The 8445-nt window shown below is 46.2% G+C and overlaps 1 protein-coding gene across 1 annotated transcript in view; it reads left to right on the top strand.

The window, feature by feature from the left end:
* The first annotated feature begins 227 nt into the window (after window positions 1–227).
* The window catches only part of PTAFR (platelet activating factor receptor), a 34497-nt gene continuing 26279 nt past the window's right edge, over window positions 228–8445 (top strand). The window contains exon 1 of the mRNA XM_044285059.1: window positions 228–246. The gene's annotated coding sequence lies outside the window, so the exon portion shown is untranslated. The remainder of the gene's footprint in view (window positions 247–8445) is intronic.

The following is an 8445-nucleotide window of genomic DNA, read 5'->3' as shown; positions in this document are numbered from 1 at the left end:
TGGTAGTAGTATTTCCAGGGGGATTGTTTCTGCAGTATAGTATTGGGGTGGCAGGAAAGGGTGTTCAGAAGATGTGAAGATGATGGAAATGTGGGAAACTAATGTTTGTCAATCTCTGCAGAGACGGGAGATGGCTGAAAAATCATCATGGCGGTCTGGTCTGAATGGAGAAGATGAGGAAAGAGAACGTCTACAACAAAGGTGACATCACTGGATGCAATTTGCAGAAGGAGGATTCAGAGCTGGGTGAGGACAGCCAAGGTGGGCAACAGGCCGCAGGATCTGGGGAGGGAGGAGAGTGGAGGAGCTTCCTGGCTGTAGCCTGCTGTTGTTTATTGTACAATGTGAAGCAGGCAGTGCAGCCAGGACAGGCCCTTCCCTCTCCTTATGATGTGTAGAGAAAGGCCTCAACAATAGAATTTCAGCTGAACAGTGTTTGTTGGGAGAGGCCTATTATATGTAGGAGGGTCTTTTAACAATGGGCGGGGCTAAAAATTTATGCTATGCACCCCGCAAAAAAAAATGGGCGGACAAAAGAATTGGCACAGCGTGCTACACATGCCATATTTTTGGCTTTTCGGACCGCCCCTAGACAAAATTCCTGGCTGCTCCCCTGGTCGTCACCACCTGAGCCAGGGGGAGTGGTCCCTAGATCAGAGGGTTTTCAACCAGGTATCAGCATTATGGGGGATTCCGGAGATAGATCTTTTTGCCACCAGATCAAACAGAAAGGTAGAAGTTTTCTATTCCCTATCTCCGGGAGAACATCCGAAAGCGGTGAACACATTGTCTCAATCTTGGAGACAGAGTCTTCTCTATGCCTTTCCCACCCTAAAAACGTTTCCGAGGGTTCTCAAAAAGATCAGAGAGGAGGAGGCCACTGTAATAGTTATAGCCCCCTTCTGGCCGAGAAGAGTTTGGTTCTCCTGGCTCCGCAGGATGTCAATAGCAACCCTGTTGGTGCTGCCGGACAGTCAGGATCTTCTGTCTCAGGGTCCAGTCCTTCACCCAGAAGTAAAAAATCTACATCTGACTGCCTGGCTCTTGAGAGGGAGATTTTAAAAAGAAGAGGTCTTTCTGAAGAGGTAGTTAACACTCTGTTGGCCAGTCGAAAGAAGGTTACTTCTGAGATCTATTATAGAGTTTGGAGGGACTTTTTTAGATTCGCCAATAGGCCAGTGGATGTGCTAGAGGTTCCTGACATTCCGCTAGTGCTAAAATTCTTGCAGGAAGGTTGAAAGAAAAAACTAAGGCCTAGTACTTTAAAAGTCCAGATATCGGCATTAAGTGCCTTGTTTGAGTTTAGACTAGCAGTTTATCCCTTGATCAAGAGGTTTGTTACAGCTGTGTCTAAGTTATCACCAGTCTCTAAGGTCAAGACCCCTTCTTGGGATTTAAACTTGGTCCTCTCTGCGCTCTCTTCTGACCTCTTTGAGCCAAATGATAGTATCTCCTCTAAGATGTTCTCTCTAAAGCTTGCCTTCTTGCTTGTCATTACCTCGGCTAGAAGGGTTAGTGAGATCAGTGCACTCTCTGCTGACCGGCCTTATTTGGTTATCTTGGAGGATCGGGTAGTGATTTCTCCTGAGCCTTCTTTTTTACCAAAAATCTCTTCCCTTTTTCACCTCTCTCAGGAGATAGCGCTACCTTCCTTCTGTGCCTCCCCTAAGAATGAGAAGGAATCAGAGTTCCATTGCCTAAAGACATTAGGAGATGTGTTTTATATATCTGAAGGTTACTCAGCCTTGGAGAGCCTCCTCTGCTGCTTTTGTTTCAGGGAGCTAAGAAGGGATCTGCTGCCTCTTCTCAGACCATTGCTAGGTGGATCAGACAGGCCATTGCCTTCGGGATGTGGAGCTCACTCTACAAGATCAGTCTCCACATCTTGGGCAGAGAGATCTTCAGCTTCAATTGAGCAAATTTGTAGAGCAGCTACCTAAAGTTCTCCTCCAGTGGCGACTCTAGGATCAATATATAGGGGGGGGGCACAGAAGATACACAGTCAAAAATGGGGGGGCACTAATAATTTTCACCAGCTAATCATACTACTGAAAAATACTAAAGCAGCCGCTTCCCCTGCAGCTACGCCCCTGGCGCCGGGGTAATATAATTAAGGGGTATCAGGGTACATTGGGTGTAATATTACTGAGGAGGGCTATCAGACATTATAAAGGGGTAATATAGCTTACATTACCGCTGTATTACGTCCCTGATAGGATAGAACTCCTTAGTTATGTTACCCCTGTATAATGCACCCTGATACCCCTTAGTTATATTATATAACTAAGGGATATCAGGGTACATTACACAGGGATAATATAACTGAGGAGGGCTATCATGGGACATTATACAGGGGTAATGTAAGCTATATTACCACCGTATAATGCCTTATAGGCCTCCTGAGTTATATTACCCCTGTATTATAATGTACCCTGATACCCCTTAGTTATATGACCCCGCCGGGATCATATAACTAAGGGGTATCCGGGTACATAATTATATAAGGGTAATATAAGTTACTCAGGAGGCCTATCAGGCATTATACGGTGGTAATTTAAGTTATATTACCCCCTGTATAATGTACCCTGATACCCCTTGGTTATATTACCCCCTGTATAATGTACCCTGATACCCCTTGGTTATATTACCCCCTGTATAATGTACCCTGAGTACCCTCAGTTATATAACTAAAGGGTATCAGGGGACATTATGGGTAATATTATAACTAAGGGGTATCAGGGTACATTATACAAGGGTAATATAACTGAGGAGGACTCGGTGCTATCAGGGGAGTGGGGACATTATACAGGGGTCCTTAGTTATATTACCCCTGTATAATGTACCAATTATACCCTAAGTTATAGGGGTAACCATATCATCAGGGACAGGTTGAGGAGTGGCTGGGCGCAAACCAAGCAGGAGGGAGGGCAGGCCATGAGGCGAGGTACTAGGTAGTGGGGGTATAGGGGTACATACTTTTTTAAAACCTTTTTAGCAGGAGCAGAGAGAACGCAGAACATGAAGGCAAGGCAAGGCACTCACTGGCAGGCAGCAGCAATTTGCAAAGTCTGTTTGTGCGGGCGGGCAGGCACGCAGCGCAGCTTTACGTGTTGACGACCGTGACGTCAAGTCGTCAACTCGTCTCTGCGGCTGCCACACTCCCAGCCTGCGCCCTCCCTGCACCATCTGCCTCCGTTAGTCCGCTGGGTCCGAACGCCGCCCCCACCACGGCACCACCCCATCTGTCATGTGACTCTCATAGACGACGGACTGACTGTATGTATCTATCTGTGTGTTCTCTTCTCTGTCAGTGGTGTGTACTTTAATTTTAATCACTGACACTGAGTCAGTAGTGCGGGCGGCCGGCGCAGCAACGATTAGCAAATCAGCCAGGGGGGCACACAGGGGGGCAAGGAATGACCGGGGAAGGGGGGGGCAATTGCCCCCTGTAGCGATGCCACTGTTCTCCTCATACCTTTTTTAGGCATTATAGACTACAGCTACCCTCTAATGAAGGTCTTTCCTTTGGTCGTACAGTGCTGCAGGCTGTAGTCCCACCCTAGATAGACCTCACATAGAGACCAGTGAGGCGCCGGCATAGATTATCATGGGTCAAATCGGAACACCCGGGGCACGCCACAAACCCCAGTGATCATATGGGACCATCCATATTTAGTCTGGGCATGCAAGTAACACTGTTTATCATGTATGATATGGTACACACTAGTAATCATATGTGACCATTCCCATTTGGCTATTCACCGGTATGCCACCAGTACTGTCTACTTTGATATGGTGTGACACTCTTTGAGCATCTTGGCCCTGCCGGGTCTCTATTCTATGGGTATCATTTCCATTAGAAACGAGTGTGTAGGTGTTTCATTTGGTTTGTGTGTCTGACAGTACGAGCTATTATATTATATCAAAAGGGTTATCTATCATGAATGTTTAACGTACTGTCATGATGAATGACAGTTTGTTGTGTATGACAACTTTATGAGTGTCATCAATGAGAATGAATAATATGTTATCTTCACTCAAGTGTTGATGCCTAGTAGGACACTGAATTAGTGAGCCCAGGTTATTGGTGTGGGCGAAACGCGTTGGCATCAAGGTGCCTAGCTGTATGTTGTTGCTCTAGGGCAGCAATTCCAGGTGCTTAACATATCATATTTATACCAATAATGTGTTTGACATCTCATTAGATAGCTGTATTGTATTACTAATACAGCTATCTAATTAATATATGTACTCAGCAGCTTTGGAGAATATGTACATAGATAATCGTATATATTGAATATCACAATTCTCTTGTATCATTAGGACGACACATTGTGGAGCGCAATTGTTTATCAATACACAGGGCATCCACAGCTGTGGTGCTCTACTGCTCCTTGTACGGCAGCTTTGTTATTTTTTGTACCTAGACTAGACCATCATTAACTGGGTATCCGATACGGCTCTGCCTACAATCTTGTAATAGGGTCAGCCTAGGGCATTTCAGGAGGTTCCTGAAAACAGGATTGCCCCTATCGGGGCAGCCATTCTGTTTTTAGGCAGGGCATATGTAGTAGAGGCCCAAACCAACATACGACTACCCTGCCTACATCCTAGTGTCCTCAAATCACAACTGAGGAACAGGAACACTGCCGCAGAGTATACACAGTATACATCCACCCCTGATGTGTCTTTTTTTCATTTCTTTTCTTTTTTCTGTGTTTTGTTAGTCTGTGGGAGTTTGATATTTTATATGTAATTAACATTAAAAGTTACGTTTTAGAACAGAAGGTACCCTGTGACTATGTAGTCCCACCCTAGATAGGATTCTTGCCTATTTTCCAGGGGTGTTGTCATAGGCAAAAGAGAAATATTGGATGGACTCCTCTTTTAAAAGGCGTTCTGGTTGCTGTTTCCTGTCCAGAGGAGGAGGCGGTCTCTCCAGGGGAGCTGTCATAGGCTCAAAGAAAAACGATTACCGTATTTTTCGCCCTATAGGACGCACCGGCCCATAAGACGCACCTAGGTTTTTGGGGAGGAAAATAAGAAAAAAAATTATTTTTTACCAAAAGGTGTGCTGTGTGTTTGGTGGGTTTGGAGGTTTGGAACTAATGGTGGTCTGTGGATGGCACTATTACTGGGGATCTATGGATGACTGACACTGTTATGGGGGAGATCTGTGGATGACGGACACTGTTATGGGGGGATCTGTGGATGACAGACACTGTTATGGGGGGATCTGTGGATGACGGACACTGTTATGGGGGGGGATCTGTGGATGACGGACACTGTTATGGGGGAGATCTGTGGATGACGGACACTGTTATGGGGGAGATCTGTGGATGACGGACACTGTTATGGGGGGATCTGTGGATGACGGACACTGTTATGGGGGGATCTGTGGATGACGGACACTGTTATGGGGGGGATCTGTGGATGACGGACACTGTTATGGGGGGGATCTGTGGATGACGGTCACTGTTATGGGGGGGATCTGTGGATGACGGTCACTGTTACGGGGGGGATCTGTGGCTTGCACTGTTACAGGGGGGTATCTGTGTTGGCACTGTTACGGGGGGGGGGCTGTGGCTGGCACTGTTACAGGGGGGGGGATTTGTGGCTGGCACTGTTACGGGGGGGGATCTGTGGCTGGCACTGTTACAGGGGGGGGTCTGTGGCTGGCACTGTTACAGGGGGGGGTCTGTGGCTAGCACTGTTACAGGGGGGGGGTCTGTGGCTGGCACTGTTACAGGGGGGGGTCTGTGGCTGGCACTGTTGTATATGTGCCATCCACAGACCCCCAGCCCATAACAGTGCCATCCACAGACCCCCCAGCCCATAACTGTGCCATCCACAGATCGCCCCCGCACCCCCCGCCTGCCGCCGCCGCCGCCGCCACCATACAAATATAAGATGTGATATTCAATTAATAATTATCAAACATGCCCCCTCACTGTCTCCTATTACTACCTTACATCCTAATCGCTGCTGTTTTCAGGCAGGCAGGACGGGCGGCCGGCGCGTCTCACTGACGTCACTTGCCTGCGCCGCCTGCTTCATTCATAAAGTAGGCGGCGCAGGCACGTGACAAGAGTTACGCTGCCGCCCGCCCGGCCTGCATGAATTCAACAGCAGCGATTAGGATGTAAGGTAGTAATAGGAGACAGTGAGGGGGCATGTTTGATAATTATTCATTGAATATGACATCGTATATTAGTATACCAGAGGGGCGGGGCGGTGCTATACTACACTGACTGCACCGCCCGCCGCTATTGCCAGCCCCCAGACCCTCCTCCAAGTCCCTCCCCGTCCCCGCTCATTCCTACATTGCTGCCAGCGATGTAATACTGCAAGCATTCGCCCCATAAGACGCAAGGGCATTTCTCCCCCATTTTGGGGGAAGAAAAAGTGCGTCTTATGGGGTGAAAAATACGGTAAGTGTAATCCAATATTTTCCAGTAACAAAGCAAGGGTTAAGAGTCAAACAAAAGTCAATATTTATTACCCTGATTCTGCAGTTTACAGAAATGCCCCATATGTGATCGTAAACTGCTGTATGGGCACACGGCAGGGTGCAGAAGGAAAGGAACGCCATATAGTTTTTGGAAGGCAGATTTCACTGGGATAATTTTAAATTGCCATGTCACATTTGCTGCACCCCTAGAGTAGAAACTCCAAAAAAGTGACCCCATTTTGGAAACTACGGGATAAGGTGGCAGTTTTGTTGGTACTATTTTAGGGTACATATGATTTTTGGTTGCTCTATATTAAACTTTTTGTGAGGCAAGGTAACAAAAAATGCTTTGGCACAGTTTAAATTTTTTGTTTTTTACAGGTTCATAATCATGTGCTATTTTTATAGAGCGGGTTGTTACGGACGTGAGAATACCAAATATGACTACATAATAAAGCATTTTTGAAGAAAATTTTTTTTTTGTGTCTCCATATTCCCAGAGCCAGCTTTTTTTATTTTTTTCCCAAATATTTAATGTAGGGGCTCTTTTTTGCGGGATGAGGTGACTGTTTGGTACTATTTTGGGGAGCATACGCCTTTTTGATTGCTTGGTGTTGCACTTTTAGTGATGTAAGGTGACAAAAAATGATTGTTTTAACACAGTTTTTATTTTAGTTTTTCTACAGCGTTCAGGTGAGCGGGTGGATTATGTGATATTTTTGTAGAGCCAGTCATTACAGATGTGGCAATACCAAATTTGTCCAGATTTTCATTTTTTTTCAATTTTCTGTGTTTTATTTTAAGAAATTGTAATGCACTGGCTGTCAGCTTTTATGCTGACAGCCTGCCTGTGAGACTGCAGCGCGGGGACCCGATGGGGAAGTTGAGGGCACCCATACCCTCTGCATGCTGCGGTCAGCTTTGACCGTGGCATACAAGGGGTTAACACGCCGGCATCTGTGATTTCACCAATGCCGGCATATGCAGCAGGGGCCCGGCTGTCAGTGACTGCCAGGTCTGTGCCGCTGATCGGGCAGACGCAGCTCCTGCACCTGCCTGATCAGCCCGCCGTATATGTACGGCGCTGGTCCTTGAGTCACGTCCACAAGCGCTGTACATGTACGGCGAGGGTCCTTAAGGGGTTAAACCATAATTGCATAGATCGCAACAGGTACCTCCACATTTGTAAAAACCCTTCTAGATAAATCATATAGGCTCCATTCACATGTCCGCATCCGTTTCGCAATTTTGCGGAACGGGTGCGGACCCATTCATTCTCTATGGGGACAGAAAAGATGTGGACAGCACACAGTGTGCTGTCCGCATCCGCATTTCCGTGCCGCGGCCCCGAACTTCCTGGCCGTGGCTCCGCAAAAAATAGAACAAATCCTATTCTTGTCTGCAATTGCGGACAAGAATAGGCAGTTCTATAGGGGGTGCCGGCCTGGTGTATTGCGGATCATGTGAATGGACCCATATTCTTTCTGTTGTTAGGATTCCTGAACAAGCTTTTTTGTAGTTTCGCTACCACTTTCATTATCAATAATTTTACTCTGAGTGGCATCTTTATGTAAAACTAAATGGTAAACATTTGTAAAATACACTTTTTTTATTTCCTAAAAAATTCCTGCTGTAGAAAAAAAGTATAGATTTTTTTGTACCTAATACAGACCTGGCTGGTGGCACCTTCACCCCTGAAGAAGCTCACGCGAAACGTGTTGGGGTCTCTTGGAGGTGCCACCAGCCGTGTCTGTATTAGGTATATTTTGTGAATCATGTTTTTTTTTCTAGGTGGGGGAGCCACTGGGTTTGATTTTGTATTTATTTATACTTGTTTTTCCATCCCACCTTTTCCATTACTTGCAATGCTATAACTTGATGGTCCGACGTGTTTTGTGCACTCTCCATGTGGTTGTGATGCAATTTATGCATCTATGTATTTGTTTTATCGATTTCATTAAAGATACATTTTTGGATATATATTTTTGTATTAT

Source organism: Bufo gargarizans, chromosome 3 (assembly GCF_014858855.1).
Source record: "Bufo gargarizans isolate SCDJY-AF-19 chromosome 3, ASM1485885v1, whole genome shotgun sequence".
In the NCBI taxonomy this organism is placed as follows: Eukaryota; Metazoa; Chordata; class Amphibia; order Anura; family Bufonidae; genus Bufo; species Bufo gargarizans.
The sequence above is the reverse complement of the archived record's forward strand: the minus strand, read 5'-3'. Positions and strand labels throughout refer to the sequence as shown.